Here is a 16,129-nt window from a genome sequence, read left to right as displayed (position 1 = left end):
AGGTCCAGGGTTTTAACCCGTTCATTCGTTTTGCCCAAGTCCGCACGGATCAGGTTGACATCCACCAAGATGGCATCCACCTTATGCGCCAGGGCATCAAACTGCCTCCCAATCGAAGTCTGCATCCCTTCAAGCGCGCCCATGACATCCTGCAGCGAGAGCTCCGGGGCCAGGGGCGAGGCCTCCTTCTGGGTATCTGGCGACTTGCTCGACCCACTCGGTGATCCCTTCTGCAGAGCATAGCGGTCCATATTATTGACCTGAGTATAGGCACCCCGCCTGGTAGCTTTAGGCTTCAGCCGATCCACCTCTGCTTTGCCCGACATGGTTGGTACCAAGCAGGTCGGTTCAGATAAGACGGCCCTCCCTCAACGAGAGGAATCAGGAGTGATCAGTTCTGAAATGGGCCGCCAGAGTAGCATGTGGAGCGTCCAAAGGATAATGAAGCCACCAAGAGCTCTCCAGGGGCAGGGCAGACAAAGGGAGAGAAAGCGAAAGTGAAAGGGCGGGGACCTCCATCCGACAGTTCACACCTCGCCTGGCCGTTGTTGTTCAACTAGAAGTCGGGCGTCCTGCCAACTCTAGCCCCTGGCATTCCTCGGAGATAGGCCGCAATCTTCCGCCATGCATAAGTCCGGTTCCCGGTGGGCGATCCGACCGCGGGTAGCATCAATCGCCTCCCTGGCAGGTCATCTACACGATGCCATGCATACAGACAGGATTAGAGACAGGATAGTCGACGGAGGGCGCGAGGGTCTCTGGAGCTCAGAGCTCACGCGGCCATCTTGGTCAAGCGCTAGGCTCCTCCCCAAACTCGGAAGTTTTAAATCTAATCATATTCAAAGGATTCCAAAATGCTGCCAAATACCTGTAAACCTCCTAACACTCCCAGCTCTTTTCGCATATGCTTCTTCAAACTGTTTATTGCCTAGCATTTTCGCCCACCACCCCTGGATCGTTGGAATCAGCCGTGTCCTCCAATTTTGCAATATTTAGGAACGAGCTATCGTAAAGGAGATTGAGATGAACAAGTTACTTAACTTCGGTAATGATTTATCTGTAAGAAACATAGGTTAGTTATAGATTCCTTACCTTAGAATTACCCCCAGGCGTCAGACTGGATCCGGAAAGTTTTTTCGTCAGCAGTACCCCTGCTGGAGTTGGCGTCGGTTGACTCCGTCGTCGGCATCGTGGTCGCCGGGATGATGTCACGGTAGCTACATAGACGCTGGCCTCGAGCACTGACGTCAGTTCTGTGCACGACTTTCCACGCCAGAAGCGCAGAGCCATGCAAGACGCTGACCACTGGTAAGGAATCTATAACTAACCTATGTTTCTTACAGATATATCGTTACCGAAGGTAAGTAACTTGTTCATCTGAAAGAAACAGTTAGTTATAGATTCCTTACCTTAGCATAGATACCCCAGCAATACCAACCCCAGAGGTCGGTCTGCGAACTAAGTTCACACCAGAAAGTCCTGGAGAACAGAACGGCCAAAGAAGCCGTCTCTCCGATCTTGGCTGTCCAGGCAGTAGTGTTTGGTGAACGTGTGCAGCGATGCCCACGTAGCTGCCTGACAGATGTCAATCAAGGTGACTCCTCGTCTCAAAGCAGTGGTAGCTGCTGTTGCCCTGGTAGAAAGGGTGCGCAGTCCCACTGGAGGCTCCTTCTTTGCCAAGGAATAGCAAGCTTTGATGCACAGAACGACCCACCTGGAGAAGGCCCGTTTGTGCACGGGCCGACTTTTCTTAGCGCCCACGTACCCAACAAAGAGCTGGTTGTCCACCTGGAATTGCTTTGTGCGATCCAGGTAGAAGGAAAGCGCACGTTTTGGATCCAGACGGTGGAGCCTCTCTTCCTCTATTGAAGGATGTGGAGATGGAAAGACGGTGGGCAAAGTGATGGTTTGGCCAATGTGGAAAGGAGTAACCACCTTGAGAAGAAAGGAAGGTCTAGTTCTAAAGACGACCGTGTCCGGATGGACAGCCAGAAAGAGAGGCTAGGAAGAAAGAGCTTGCAGCTCACTCACCCTGCATGCAGAGGTGATGGCCACCAGAAATGCAGTTTTCAAAGTAAGAAGCCTGAGAGGACAGTTATGGAGCGGCTCAAAGGGAGTGCACATAAGATAGGTAAGCACCAAGTTCAAGTCCCACTGGGCCTTTACGAAGGGAATAGGAGGAAAAAGATGAATAATGCCCTTAACGAATCTATTTACAACAGGGGACTTGAAAAGAGAAGGCTGATCAGGAAGCCTAAGGAAGGCTGAAATGGCCGAGAGGTAGCCTTTTAGAGTGCCCAGAGCAAAGCCCTGCTGGGCCAAAGAAAGGAGGAACAAGAGAACCTCAGAAAAAGGGGCGGAAAGGGGATCCACAGACTTTGCTGTGCACCATGCCAGAAATGTGTTTCATCTACAGGCATATACCATCTTAGTGGAGACTGGTTGCCAAGATAACAAAGCAGATTTCGGGAGGCAGGTCAAACAACGTCAACTGCCGCCGCTCAATCTCCATGCAAGGAGGTGAAGGCTGGACAGGTTAGGGTGGAGAACCGTCCATTGCTGCTGCGACAGAAGAACCTCCTGAAGAGGCAGTCAGATCGGAGGATCGATGACCATGTTTAGTAGCTCGGGATACCAGACTCTTTGTGCCCAATCCGGAGCCACAAGAATGACTTGGACCGGGTCGCACTTGATCTTCTTCAGCACTCTGGGCAGAAGTGGTATAGGTGGAAAGGTGAATAGACCGCAACTCCACTCACAACGAAAAGTGTCGCCTAGCGAGCGCCGCCTTGGAAATTCCAACGTGCAGAACTGCTGACATTGCGCGTTCTCTTCGGTGGCGAATAGATCTAACCAAGGCTCTGCCCAACGCTGAAAGAGACCTTGCACCACCTCCGAGTGAAGACGCCATTTGTGATCCATCAGGGACCTACGGATGAGTTTGTTCGCCCTGGCGTTCAGGAAACCTGCCATGTGGTGAACCACCAGGGATATGACCTGATGTTCCAGCCATGTCCAACGGCGTAGGGCCTCCTGACATAGGGTCCACGACCCCACCTGCCTTGTTTTTTGCAGTACCACATGGCAGTGGTGTTGTCCATGACCACCTGCACTTTTCTTCCCCGGACAGAGGGAAGGAATGCTTTAAGTGCAAGACGAATCGCCTGAAGCTCCAGAAGGTTGATGTGGAGCCCGGACTCCGCCGGAGACCAGAGGCCTCTGATCTCAGCCTCCCCCATGTGGCCAGCCCATCCCTGAACTGATGCATAGGTCACCACTGTGAACTGTGGTTGAGGACGAGAGAGGGATTTGCTGTCGACCTAATCCTGGTTCGTGAGCTACCACTGCAACTGGTGTGCAGTGCCCTCCAAGATCTGGACGCAATCGGACAGATTCTCCTGATGTTGTGCCCACTGAAACTTCAGGTCCCATTGCAGATCCCGCATATGTCATCTGGCATGGTCCACCAGCAGGATGCAGGAGGCCATCAGACCCTGCAGTCTTAGGGTCATCCTGACAGAAACCCGGGATAGAGGCTGAAAGATCGGATTCATACCCCGAATATTCCGGACTCGCTGTTCGGGAGGATAAAACCAAAACTGCGTCATGTCCAGAACCGCTCCGATGAAGAGGAGCTTCTGAGAGGGGGTCAGGTGTGACTTCGGCACATTGATGTAGAACCCCAGCGAATGCAGGAGGTCGGCCGAAGTCTGGAGGTGGGAGATGACTGCCTGGGGCGAGCCCGCCTTCAACAGCCAGTCGTCAAAATAGGGGAAGACTGGTACCCCTAATCTGCGCAGATGAGCCCTCAGAGGCACCCTCGTCTACCGACCCCCCGGATCCCGCCCCCTGTTCAGCGACTCCATCGCCGACTTAATCAGCACGCACGCCCTGACCTCCACCGACTACATCCTCCTCAGAGACCTGAACTTTCACCTTGAGAACAACAACGACAACAACTCCACTACCCTGGTCGATAACCTCGCCAACCTTGGACTAAAGCAACTCGTCACAATGCCCACCCACTCCGCCGGCCACACGCTCGACCCCGTCTTCTCAAGCCCGCACGTCTCCGTCAGCCACACCATCGAACTCCTCTGGACAGACCACCGCTGCATCCACTTCACCTTCCAGAAACCCACCACACACCACCGCACCCAACAGATTCCCGACCGCTGCTAGAGCAAAATCACCGAAGACCAACTAAATGCGAACCTCGCTCTCAGCCCACCCACTGAACCCTCCAACACCGACGACGCTGTCCTCAGCCTCAGATGCTGGATCGAAGACTGCGCCAACACCCATGCCCCACTGAAGAAACCCCCCACAGAGACATTAGCAAGAGGGCCAGCTGGTTCACCCCAGAACTCCTAGCCTCCAAGCAAGCCTGCCGGAAACTAGAGAAGAAATGGCACAGCGAGCAAACTCCGGACAACCGTGCAACACACAAGGACGACATCTGCAACCACCACCCCCTCATCAAGGCCGCCAAGAGAACCTCGTTCTAAGACCGCCTCAACAACAATGCACACAATAGCAAGGAGCTCTTCAACATCGTGAAGGAACTCTCCAACCCCAGCTCCAACAACATATCGCTGTCACAAGCCCTGTGCGACTCCCTTGCCACCTTCTTCCACAGCAAGATAGCAGACATCCACGACAGCTTCAACACCCAGACTGACCCGACAGACAGCAACACAACAGACCCTCCGCACACCATCGACCATGACCCCCTGCTAGCCTGGGCCACTGTGAGCGTCGATGACACCGTCAAGACCATGAGCACAATCCACTCCGGCTCTCCGTCAGATCCCTTCCCGCACCACGTCTTCAACAAAGCAAGCCGCTCCATCGCACCCCACCTACGCAACTTCATCAATCTCTCCCTCGAGACTGCGACCTTCCCAGAGAACTGGAAACATGCAGAGATCAACACCCTACTGAAAAAACCCAAGGCTGACCCAAGAGACCTCAAGAACTTCCGGCCCATCTCTCTGCTCCCTTTCCCGGCCAAGGTCATCGAGAAAATCATCAACAGACAGCTAACCCGATACCTCGAAGAAAACATAATCCTGGACCCTTCCCACACAGGGTTCCCCAGCAACCACAGCACCAAGACTGCCCTCATCCCCGCCACCGACATCAGGACCCTTCTGGATAATGGCGAGACCGCAGCACTCATCCTCCTAGACCTCTCCGCCGCCTTCGACACCATCTGCCACCGCACACTACGCGCACGCCTCCACGCCACAGGCATCCGAGACAAGACTCTGGAATGGACCACCTCCTTCCTCTCCGGCAGAACCCAGAGCGTCCACCTCCCCCCCATTCCGGTCCGAAACCTCCGAGATCATCTGCGGCGTACCCCAGGGATCCTCACTCAGCCCGACACTGTTCAACATTTACATGGCCCCGCTCGCACACGTCGCCCGACAGCACAACCTCAACATAATCTCTTACGCCGACGACACTCAACTGATCCTCTCCCTCACCAAGGACCCCATCACCGCCAAAGTCAACCTCCACGAAGGAATGAAGGCTGTCGCAGACTGGATGAAGACCAGCCGTCTGAAGCTGAACTCGGACAAGACGGAGGGCCTCATCCTCGGCTTCAACCCTTCAGCCTGGGACGACTCCTGGTGGCCGACGGCACTGGGAGCAGCCCCGACACCCACCGACCATGCACGTAACCTGGGAATCATCCTCGACTCAACGCTCTCAATGACCAAGCAGATCAATGCCGTCTCCTCCTCCTGCTTCTACACCCTCTGCATGCTCCGCAAGATCTACAGATGGATCCCTACAGATACAAGAAAGACAGTCACCCAGGCCCCTGTCAGCAGCAGACTTGACTACAGAAACGCCCTTTACGCGGGAGCCCCGACCAAGCTCATCAAACGACTACAACGCCTCCAAAACGCCTCGGCACGACTTATCCTCGACGTACCACGCCACGGCCACATCACCCCCCACCTGAGGGACCTGCACTGGCTCCCCGCCAGCAAGAGAATATCCTTCAAGCTCCTCATCCACGCACACAAGGCACTCCACAAGACCGGCCCAGCCTACCTCAACAGACGTTTCTCCTTCTACATCCCCAACTGCCAGCTCCACTCCGCCGATCTTTCACTCGCCACCATCCCGCGCATCCGAAGAACAAACACCGGCGGGAGATCCTGCTCCCACCTCACTGCCAAGACATGGAACACTCTCCCACTGAGCCTACGACAGACCCAAGACCTGCTGACCTTCAGGAGGATGCTCAAGAACTGGCTGTTCGATCAGTAGCCCCCTCCTCCCCCCCCCCCAGCACCTTGAGACCCTCGCGGGTATGTAATGCGCTTTACAAATGATTGATTGATGAGCTGCGACCAACGCCAACACTTTCGTGAACTCCTGAGGGGCGCTGGTAAGGCCAAAGGGAAGCACGGTGAACTGAAAGTGCTCATTGCCTACTGTGAACCGTAGGTAATGCCTGTGGGGCGGCAGGACGGGGATGTGAAAATATGCGTCCTGCAAGTCCAACGTTACCATCCAGTCTTGCAGGTCGAGGGCAGACAAGACCTGAGCAAGAGTCAACATCTTGAACTTCTCCTTCCGGAGGAAGCGATTGACGTCCCCGAGGTCCAAGATAGGACGCAGGCCCTTGTCCTTCTTGGGAACCAGAAAGTGGTGGAAATAACAACCACGGCCTACTTCTGGGACAGGAACGCGCTCAATGCATCCCTTGGTCAAGAGAGCCGTAACTTCCTGCTGAAGAAGGGCTGGATGATCCTCCGACATGTGGCGGAATCGCGGTGGCATGGCTGGAGGGGTAGTCTGGAAGGGGAGGGAGTAGCCCCTTCGGATTATCTGCAAAACCCACCTGTCCGAAGTGATGGTGCGCAAGTGGGGGAGGTGATGGCGAATCATGCTGCCCACTGGCGTTTGATGGGCCTGAAAGGACGTACTAGGAGGGTTTGGAGGCTGCTGCAGAGGGGGTGGGTGGGGGGGTTGGTGGACTGGCCCGCCCGCTGGCCCCCGGAACCTCGCTGGTTGTTTCCAGGTCCCCGGCCGCGCGAAGGTTGGGTAACTTGCTGTGGCCTGTGGCCCTGGGTGGGACATAGCGGGGCACCCCTTCCGTAGCCATGAAAGGGGAGATAAGTAGACTGCGCCGGATGGGAGGAGAGGCCCAAAGGACTTGGACATAGCACGTGAGTCCTTGAAGCGCTCTAGGGCGTTGTCTGCTTTGTCGCCAAAAAGGCGACGGCCATCAAAGGGCATGTCCATCAAGGTGATCTGGACATCCCCTGAAAAGCCAGTGAGTCGGCGGTGTCCAGCCCACAACGGATTGTAAACTTTGCTGCATTTCTCCCAGAGGTAACAGCCTGGGAGAGCACTGCCCGGGCATCCTCCGGACACTGAGGCAGCACTTGCGCCACCGCATCCCACACTGAGTGCGAAAACGGCCCAAGTGACATGCAGTGTTTACGGACCGCAGTCCTAAGCTGGCGGAAGAGAAAATCTTCTTGCCAAGGTGGTCCAGCTTCTTGGAGTCCCTTTCTAGTGGAGAGGTAGGGAAGGGGCTTTTGGAGGTGGCGGCTTGGACCACCAAGCTCTCCGGGGTGGGGTGTTGGGAGAGGGAAGTGGGGTCGCCCGGAGCAGGGCGGTGGCGTCGGGCGATCATCCTGTCTACGGGAACACCCGTGTTGGGCCTGGACCATGTGCCCAAAAGGACATCAGTGAGGGCCTCATTAAATGGCAGCAAGGGCTCCGAAGAGCTTGCTGCTGGTTGAAGCACCTCCTCAGTCAGGAGGTTAGTCCTGACCGCCAGCGTAGGGGGGGTTGAGAGCTTCGGCCGCCTTACGCAACACCACTGCATAGGATGCTCCCTCCTCCGTAGCCACGGTAGGAGGAGACAAAATGCCAAGGTCGTGTGAAGTGTCATGACCACTGGCATCCCCCAGTTCCTCTCTCCAGTCCGGCTCAGTATCTAACTGGTCAGTTAAAGGGTCACCTGACCCCTCCTAGTCCTCCTCATCATCCTCTGGGTGCCACTGTTGTTGGAAAGGGACCTCAGGAGTGAACAGGGGCACAAAAACCGGACCGGCTCCGTGTCTACATCGACCTGCACCAAACGCGGTAGTGGTGCCGTAGGAAGCGACGCCGGTGGAGGTGTAACGAGGTCAACAGGCCCAATCCGGATCCAAGCCTGGATCCAAGGGGGGCCTGCGGCGCCAGGGCCGGAGTCGCTGGCAGCGAAGACATGAGCCCGCGGGGCCTGAAGGTGCGCCGGCAGGGTCGGTCCTGGAAAGATGGCATGCATCACCTCGTAGAACGTACGAAGAATGGCGGGGGTCGCCCTGGGTCCTGGAAAGGGAGGGAAGCTCGGAATTGACCCTTCGGGATCCGCGCGCGGAGCCGAGGAAGTGGCACCACCCGCATGGCTCATCAGATCGGCCGACCGACGAGGAGATGTCGAAGAGCGAAGATGCTTCTTCGACTTCTTCTTATGCTTCCACTTACCCGACCCCGAGTGCGAAGACTTCGATGATTTGGAAACGGAATGGTGGTGGCTCCGCAACCAGTCCCTCGACCTCCCTCTCGACCGGGACCTCGAATGTGGCGGAGCCAACTGTTGGGTTTCAAGCACATTTCGGAACTGCTCCCGCAAAGACTTCTGCGCCATCAACCGACAGTCGGAGCACGACTTGGGATCGTGGTCGCCGTTCAGTCAAAAGAGGCACACGCGGCGCAAATCCGTCACCGACATCACTTAGTTACAGGAATGGCAGACCTTGAAACCGGGCATCCCTCGTGCACCTGTTCGAAATCGAAGACTCGAAACAAGAAGTTGACAAAAGTCGATAAAAACTTTGTCAAAAAATGACTGAGGTACCGCTCTTCCCTGATCTGCTCTGGCAGGCGCGGAACAATAAAGAACTGACGTCAGCGCGCGAGGGCGGCGTCTAAGTAGCTGCCGCGACATCATCCCGGCGACCACGACGTCGGAAGTGGAGCTGACCGACGCCACCTTCCGACGCACAGAGGTACTGCTGATGAAAAAGCTTTCCGGATCCAGTCAGACGCCTGGGGGTTATTCTAAGGTAAGGAATCTATAACTAATGTGTTTCTTTCAGGTTGCTTTAATCAAATTGAATACCCCTTGTATATTTACCTCATCTGGTTTTAAATACAGAATAATATCATCCGCAAATAACTTGATTTTGGGAATGTGGAATGAGTGGGTGAATTCCCTCCATACTGCAAATCTTTACAGCCCGTGGCTTGATGAACAGAGAAAATAAAATAGGAGATAAGGGGCAACCCTGGCGGGCGCCTCTCTTGATTATGACTATATTAGCACTCTCACTCATCACCCCCTCAAACAAGTTCTATTCCAACATAACCGAGCCTCTAAAACTGTAAAAACAACACAATACTTGGTTATATACCTGCTAATTTTTCCTGCTTGTGATCTACCCTCCGCCCAACCCTACGCCCCCACCCCATCTGAAGGGGAGGTAAGCCCACTATCTCCCCTACCAGCCCAACCTGAATTCCGAGGTGCCATGTAATTTCACCTGCCTGTGCTCCTGGTAAGCCCCACCCCCCCAACAACTGATAACATGCAGGAGGAATAAGTCATACTAGGAAAAGCACCTTCCAGGGAAATCACTGGCATTATTGAAGCCAATAATAGGAAAGAATCTAAGTGCAATTGTGCATAAAGTACAACATACCAACTGTTGTATATCCATCATATTGATATGAATTCACAGATACAACTTACAATGTGAATAGTGAAAAGTGCTTAAAGCCTACTGTAGCAAACAAAAAAGTTAAATGTGGAGCAGAATCATTAACTTCATTTTAGTCCTGCTGACTGGAGGAATGTCTTAGATGTCCAAATGCAACGTATTCACAACATACAAAATGCTAGATACAAAGTGTCAAATTGTTAAATGCAGAATACACAATACCACAAATGTCAATTGCCAAATATGCTTCTTGTTAGTGAGGATTCACATCCCAGCGGCACATGGGCCACTAGCTCATGGCTTTTGAAGAACTTTTTCCAGAACCTTTTGCAGAATCTAAGTACAATAATATATAAAGTGCAACATACTAACTATTGTATACGAATCATCTCAATTAGAATTAACAAATACACAGATAAAGTGCATAGAACAAAAGGGTTAAGTGCTGGATATAACAATGAAAATAGTTAAAAATTGTTCAGCAGCATTAAACCTGTTAACTGGGAAGAATTCTTGAATGTCCATGAAATCGCTGGCATTCCTGACGTCAGTAACTGGGAAAGAATCTAAGTGAAATAGTGTATAAAGTGTAGCGTACCAACTGAAACATATACATCATATCGATGTGAATCCACAGTCGCAACAAAGTGTCTAGTGAAAAGTGCTGAATATAACAATGAAGAAGGTTAAAAATAGCTCATAACCATTAACCTCATTTTAGACCTACTGACTGGGAAAATCTCTTGAATATCGAAGTGCAACTTATTCTTAAAAATACAAAGTGCAAATGCATAATACATAGTACCACAAATAGCAAGTGCTACATATGCTCTTTGATAGTGAGGATTCGCATCCCAGAATTCCTGGGGCTCTAACTTATGGCTTTAGAAGAACCTTTAGAAGAACTGTATGCACCTCTTCCAGTGTAACACATAATTTGGACTGGCCCTCAAATAAAACGTTCAATTTAGATTGCTGCATTATTTAGGCCTGTGCCCCAGCAGCTTTAAATTGACCAATCAATCCCAGGATATGTCTCTACGACGGCAAGCAGCCACTGCTGATATATCTGAAAAAAACGTAATCTGTGTTTTATCAGGAAGCAAAAAAAAACGTCTTGATATACGGTGATCTGGAAAGTTGACAATCATTGTTTGCGGATACTTAGCATTGGATATGCGTTGAGCGAGGGCCCGGTGAGCCTGCATAATGGTAAGATCAGCCAGAGCATTCTAATGGATGTGTGTTTTGATCAGTTTTTCTATAAGCTACAGTGGACTCTTGCGGCCCCTTTCTAACCCCTCCAGAATTCTAACGAAACGCATATTGGACCTTCTTGCATAGTTTTCCAATTTATCAATTTTGTTCTGTGAGGCCTGTAATTTCTTTTGAATAACATCAATATACTTATCCCAAATGAAAAAGCGATCCTCTAAATAGAATATTCTCTGCTCTACTTCCTTGACTCACTCTGGGACCTGTTGCATTAGCTAATGTTTTTGTTTAGTCTCTGAGGTATTGCAGTTGTTTCTTGAGCCTGTAGTGCCTTCAAGTCTCTGATTTCTGCCAGGATAGTCTCTAAAAGACAGTGTAACTGTAATGTTGTAGTTGGATTTATGTATAACGGACCAAAACATGACAAGGGTGAAATAGTCGATGGAACACCCTGACCAACTACTTTCTTAGACTGGGATGGGGGAGCATACTTACCACACTTGTACCTTCTGGCCCTTGTTGTTCACAAGCTACTTTTGATGGAGATTTTGAAATAGATGAAGCTACATTTTGTTCCGAGTCAATCCGAGACTGGAGTGAGGGTTGATCAAGCTTCTGCACTGTTTTGCTTAGGCTAGCGGATATGGATGTCGTGATTAACTGATCAGAGTTACTACTAGCTCCAACTCCTAAAAGCTCTAAATTCGCAGTCTTGCGGGTCTTAGAGAACAACGGGTAGTCCTTGCCCCCCTTGTGTTACTTTTCACGCTCTCTGTTGTCCCCTGGCTATCACTCGCAGCAGTCCCCTCCATTTCTTCAACCCTCAGTTTGAATTGACATAGGTGTTTGACGCATTTACTGCCCTGAAGAAGTACAATTTTAAATGGACGAAACGCGTTGGCTGAAGAAACTACAAACTAAGGACTGTATAGACACTATTATTTAAAAGGATGTGTCATATTACACTGTTTTCTGACATTGTCTGAGTTAATTTGTTTGTTTGCATGTGGTGCAGCTCCAACTGTGTATTGTCAAAAAATCAAGCTGTCAGTTATTTAAACTCTGAAGAGTTACTTGAAATACTTGAAAATCATACTTGGTGCATACGGGACACTTTTTTTTTTTTTTTAAATATTTTTTTTTATCCAACCAGCAGTTACATTTACTTTGTGTATCTACATAGTATTGAAATATAACATTTCCTTTGCACTCGAGATTACAATCGACATCCAATATTATACATTTGTCACTTTGCGATTCACTTTGTATGACAGCTGGCACACCGTTTCATTGGTAAAGAATTACCCCCCTCCCTAATTCGTATACATTAGATCTGTATCTGCCCCCACTGCCTTATCTCTTTTTGCAGCCACATGTGTGTGTCTCTATTGCGTTCATATAGGTCATTTTATGGAATCGGGTTCTTCGGTCGTCTGCAGGTATTGAACAAGTGGTTCCCAGAAAGATCTGGGCCTCGAGGTTTGTGGGATGTCTTCTGCATAGGTCTCTAATTTACAATATGTCATGTCCGTTATCCAGTCTTAAAGCCTAGGTGGTCTCTTGCTCCCCCAGCGTATAGCTATTCGTCTCTTAGCAAGTAGTAGTGCGACCGCTAAGAATTTCCTGCGTCGTGCGCATTTATGCTTCCTGACGCCTAACAGACACACTAGAGGTGTGTTGGGAATCTGCTCCGATAGCACTGCAGTGAGGGTGTTGGTGACTTCTCGCCAGTATTCCTGTAACTGATGGTACGACCAGGACATTTGTAGGAAGTCCGCGCCTGCAGCGTTGCATCTTTGGCATCTGTCTGTCTCCCTAAGACCAAAACTATGCAGCTTAGTCGGCATGTAATATAATTGATGAAGGAATTTAAAATGAATAATCCGCAAGTTGCAGTTTGACGTAAGCAGAGTGAGTTGCGTGCAGCTATACTGCCAGTCTTGTTCTTCTATTCTCTCACCTAGAGCTGCTTCCCATCTGAGCAACGCTCTATTTGACCTCTCTGCCTGTTCTTCTTGGGCCGCGTTGTATAGGCGCGTCACCAAATTCTGGCGCGTAGGTGCTGTTAATAGAATTTGTAGTGTGTTTGATTGCTGAGGTTCTTCTGGAAATGTAGTGTATAATGTCCGCAAAGCTGTGCACAGTCGCATATACACAAATTTCTTCAAAGGGGACTGGTGGGTACAAAGTGACGGGTCTATCAAGCTAATGAATTTATTATGCGAGAATATGGTACCCAAGGTGGTCATTCCCATCTCTACTAAGAGATCATACATTTTCTTTTCCTGCGTGACCGATAGTTTGGGATGGTTTGCCACGGGAAGAGCCCTTGCATAAATCGGGAGCTTATGTGCCATACGGGACATATTTAACTGTTCGCTGCGGGCGTCACAAACCCCCACCAGAGTGGAGGAAGAGCTGGCCAGTAGACTGTTCCTGCATCCAATGGGGATTTCAGGGAATAGGACGTTTCCCCATGTTTGAGGAAGGCATTGTTGGAGAAGGGAAAGTCTACCCCTTTCCAGCGAAGTCTTTTTCAAACAAATTCTTGGTAGAATCGAATCAAGCTCAGTGGGGGTCCCTCGTTTTGATTCCCATTCCATTGACCTTGGTTTGATCTGTTCCCGTCCGGGTACTAGGCCAGGCCACACAAGTAGTACAGCATTTTTATTGGGACAAGTTGGATAATGCTGGGTGGTAGAAATTTTGTGCATTTCTGAAGCGTCCAGCACTAAAATGCACGGAAAGTGTGTGATTTTCGGCACACTCTGAGGCTTACAGGGCATTGTGGGTAAGAAAACATTGTGGCATTCATGCAAGGCACACCATCCTGGAATTCCTTAGGTGTCTACTTTTCAAAAATGCTTATGGTTGGCAGGTTCTCAAGGATGGCGGCCATGCCTGACCCCAAATACTGCAGCTACCCCTATCACTGATCTTTCCACTTAAAGTTTTAGGGCCTTTTCTGCTGTGGTCTCTTGGCCCACATACACAAGTGGGGTACTGTAGTTAATGGGAGACTTGAGAAAACGCTGGGTGGTGTGAAATTTTAGGATCCCCGCAGCTCCCGAAACTTTTCCACATAGAAATGTGAGAAAAATATGTGTTTACCCAAAATGTAAGTTTTGAAAGGCTTCTGGGTGAAAAACCCACACTCGGAGACAACGTGCTACAGGGGAGACCACGAGCACTTGCGAGCGCACACGCTTCAGGAATCGATTTGCAACGGGCCACGAGGATCTTGATTCACAGGCGGCATAGACATCACAGAGCACCCGCTGTCATATACGTTTGCTTAACGTCAACCTCATTGCAGTTTCGAACACACGCGCTACGGTTTCTGATTATAGGGTCAAATCACCAATTCCTTGATTCGACCGCACTGGTTAAAGACACCATTTTTACTTAGATTTGGCGTTTGAAGCCTTAACCAGCCGGGTTGGAATTATCACTGGCAGAACAATTTTCTTTATTATCTACTCCACATTCAGCCCTGAGGAAGTCGCAGGAGCATTTCCGATAAGCGACGAAACACGTGTTGGCTGGTTTTTCGTTTGCTGTTGATGAATAAATCTTGAACACTATCATGTATTCTTCTATTGTGGAAATTGACATTACCTTATAGTGGACATTGACATTATCTTATCAAGGTTGATACTTCAGTTCACGTGTGCCCAGGTCTAGGCGTTTCATTAACTTGGTGAAAAACCTCTTGAGATCCACACATGCAACAACCTGGACTCCCCATTTTATCTAGTTTTCAGAGATGTGAAGGTTTTGTAGATTTCCATAGGTGCCCCACAGCTACCTCAATTGCAACAAAAAGGGTTGGTTTTCAGTGGAGAAAGCTGATGAGTGCATGTTGCTTTATAGGCTCTTTCCAGTTGCGGGTACTAGGCCCACCAACACAAGAGAAGTACCATTTTTAACTTTAGACTTGAGGAAATGCTGGGTGGTAGGACATTTGTGGGATCCCCACAGATTCCAGAACTTTCAACCACAGAAATGTGAGGAAAATCTGAGTTTTTGGCCAATGACTCAGGTTTGCAAGGGCTTCAGGGTAAAAAAACCTGTTGAGAGCCACACACGTCATGCCACCCTGGGCTCTAGTTTTCAGAAAGGTGTAGCTTTAGTAGGATTCTCAAACAAGGTGCCAGGTGAGCTTGAGCCCAAAAAAACACAAAGATAACCAAATTGCAAAAAAGTCGTTTTCAGCGGAAAAAGTTGATACATCCATGTTGCTGATTGGGCCCTTTGCTTTCACGGGGGCTAGTCCCACCCACAAAAGTGAGGTACTATTTTTTTAGGGGATTTGAGGAAATGCTGGATGTTAGGAAATTTGTGACTCCGTGCAGATTCCATAACTTTCCATCACAGAAAAATGAGGAAATATGTGTGATCCTATTTTAAGTTTAAGGTTTCCAAGGCCCTTTGGCTAAAACAATCTGGTGAGAGCCATGCAAGTCAGAAATGTCTGGGTATGGTAGGTTTTCCTAGGTAGTGGCTGAACTAGGGCCGAAAATTCGCAGCTACCCACATTGTAAAAAAAAAGCATGGATTTTAATGGGTAAAATATAATGTCTTCCGGTTGCATTTTGGGGTGTATTGGGCGTTTATCAGAAGACCTGTGGGAATACAGAATAGTAGAATATTTGTTATTATCAATTTGATTTCTCTGCATTTTTGCCTTCCAAATGATAGTCAATCTGTCAGAAGACATTTTGCAAGTTGGTTTCCTTAATACCCATTTTTTACTTTTTAAATTTTACCATATGAATTGCTCTATCGTCGGTATACAATGAAAAACTATTTTCAGGGGCAGGTCAGTTGTTGGTTTTTGGTACCATGAGTTCTTGGAGAACCTACAAACTCTATATTTCCCCACAGCCAGAAGGGTCTAGCATATGTAACGGTATACTGCTTTTGCAAATTGGTCATGGTGACAAGAAGTTACAAATGAAAACGTTGTAAAAAATAATTATTTTTTCCTGCTCATGTGTAATATTTTTTTTATTTCAATAGTTAGCTTCTGTGGGAAAACTTGAAGGATCTACAAAAGGACCCTGTGATGAATTCAGTTTTGTCTCCTTTGCAGAAATGTAAACCTTTCCAGCACCACCCATGGACTTCATATCCGTTTTCAACACAAACTAGAAGTAGATTGAAAGGACAAA

General features: G+C 49.6%; 1 protein-coding gene across 9 annotated transcripts in view; it reads right to left on the bottom strand.

Annotated features, from left to right (window-relative positions):
* The window catches only part of PTPN3 (protein tyrosine phosphatase non-receptor type 3), a 1,752,022-nt gene that overhangs the window by 42,739 nt on the left and 1,693,154 nt on the right, over positions 1 to 16,129 (bottom strand). The window lies entirely within an intron of this gene.

The sequence above is a fragment of the Triturus cristatus genome, chromosome 5_2 (assembly GCF_964204655.1).
Source record: "Triturus cristatus chromosome 5_2, aTriCri1.1, whole genome shotgun sequence".
In the NCBI taxonomy this organism is placed as follows: Eukaryota; Metazoa; Chordata; class Amphibia; order Caudata; family Salamandridae; genus Triturus; species Triturus cristatus.
Note: the sequence above shows the minus strand (reverse complement) of the source record. Positions and strands in the feature narration are given on the sequence as shown.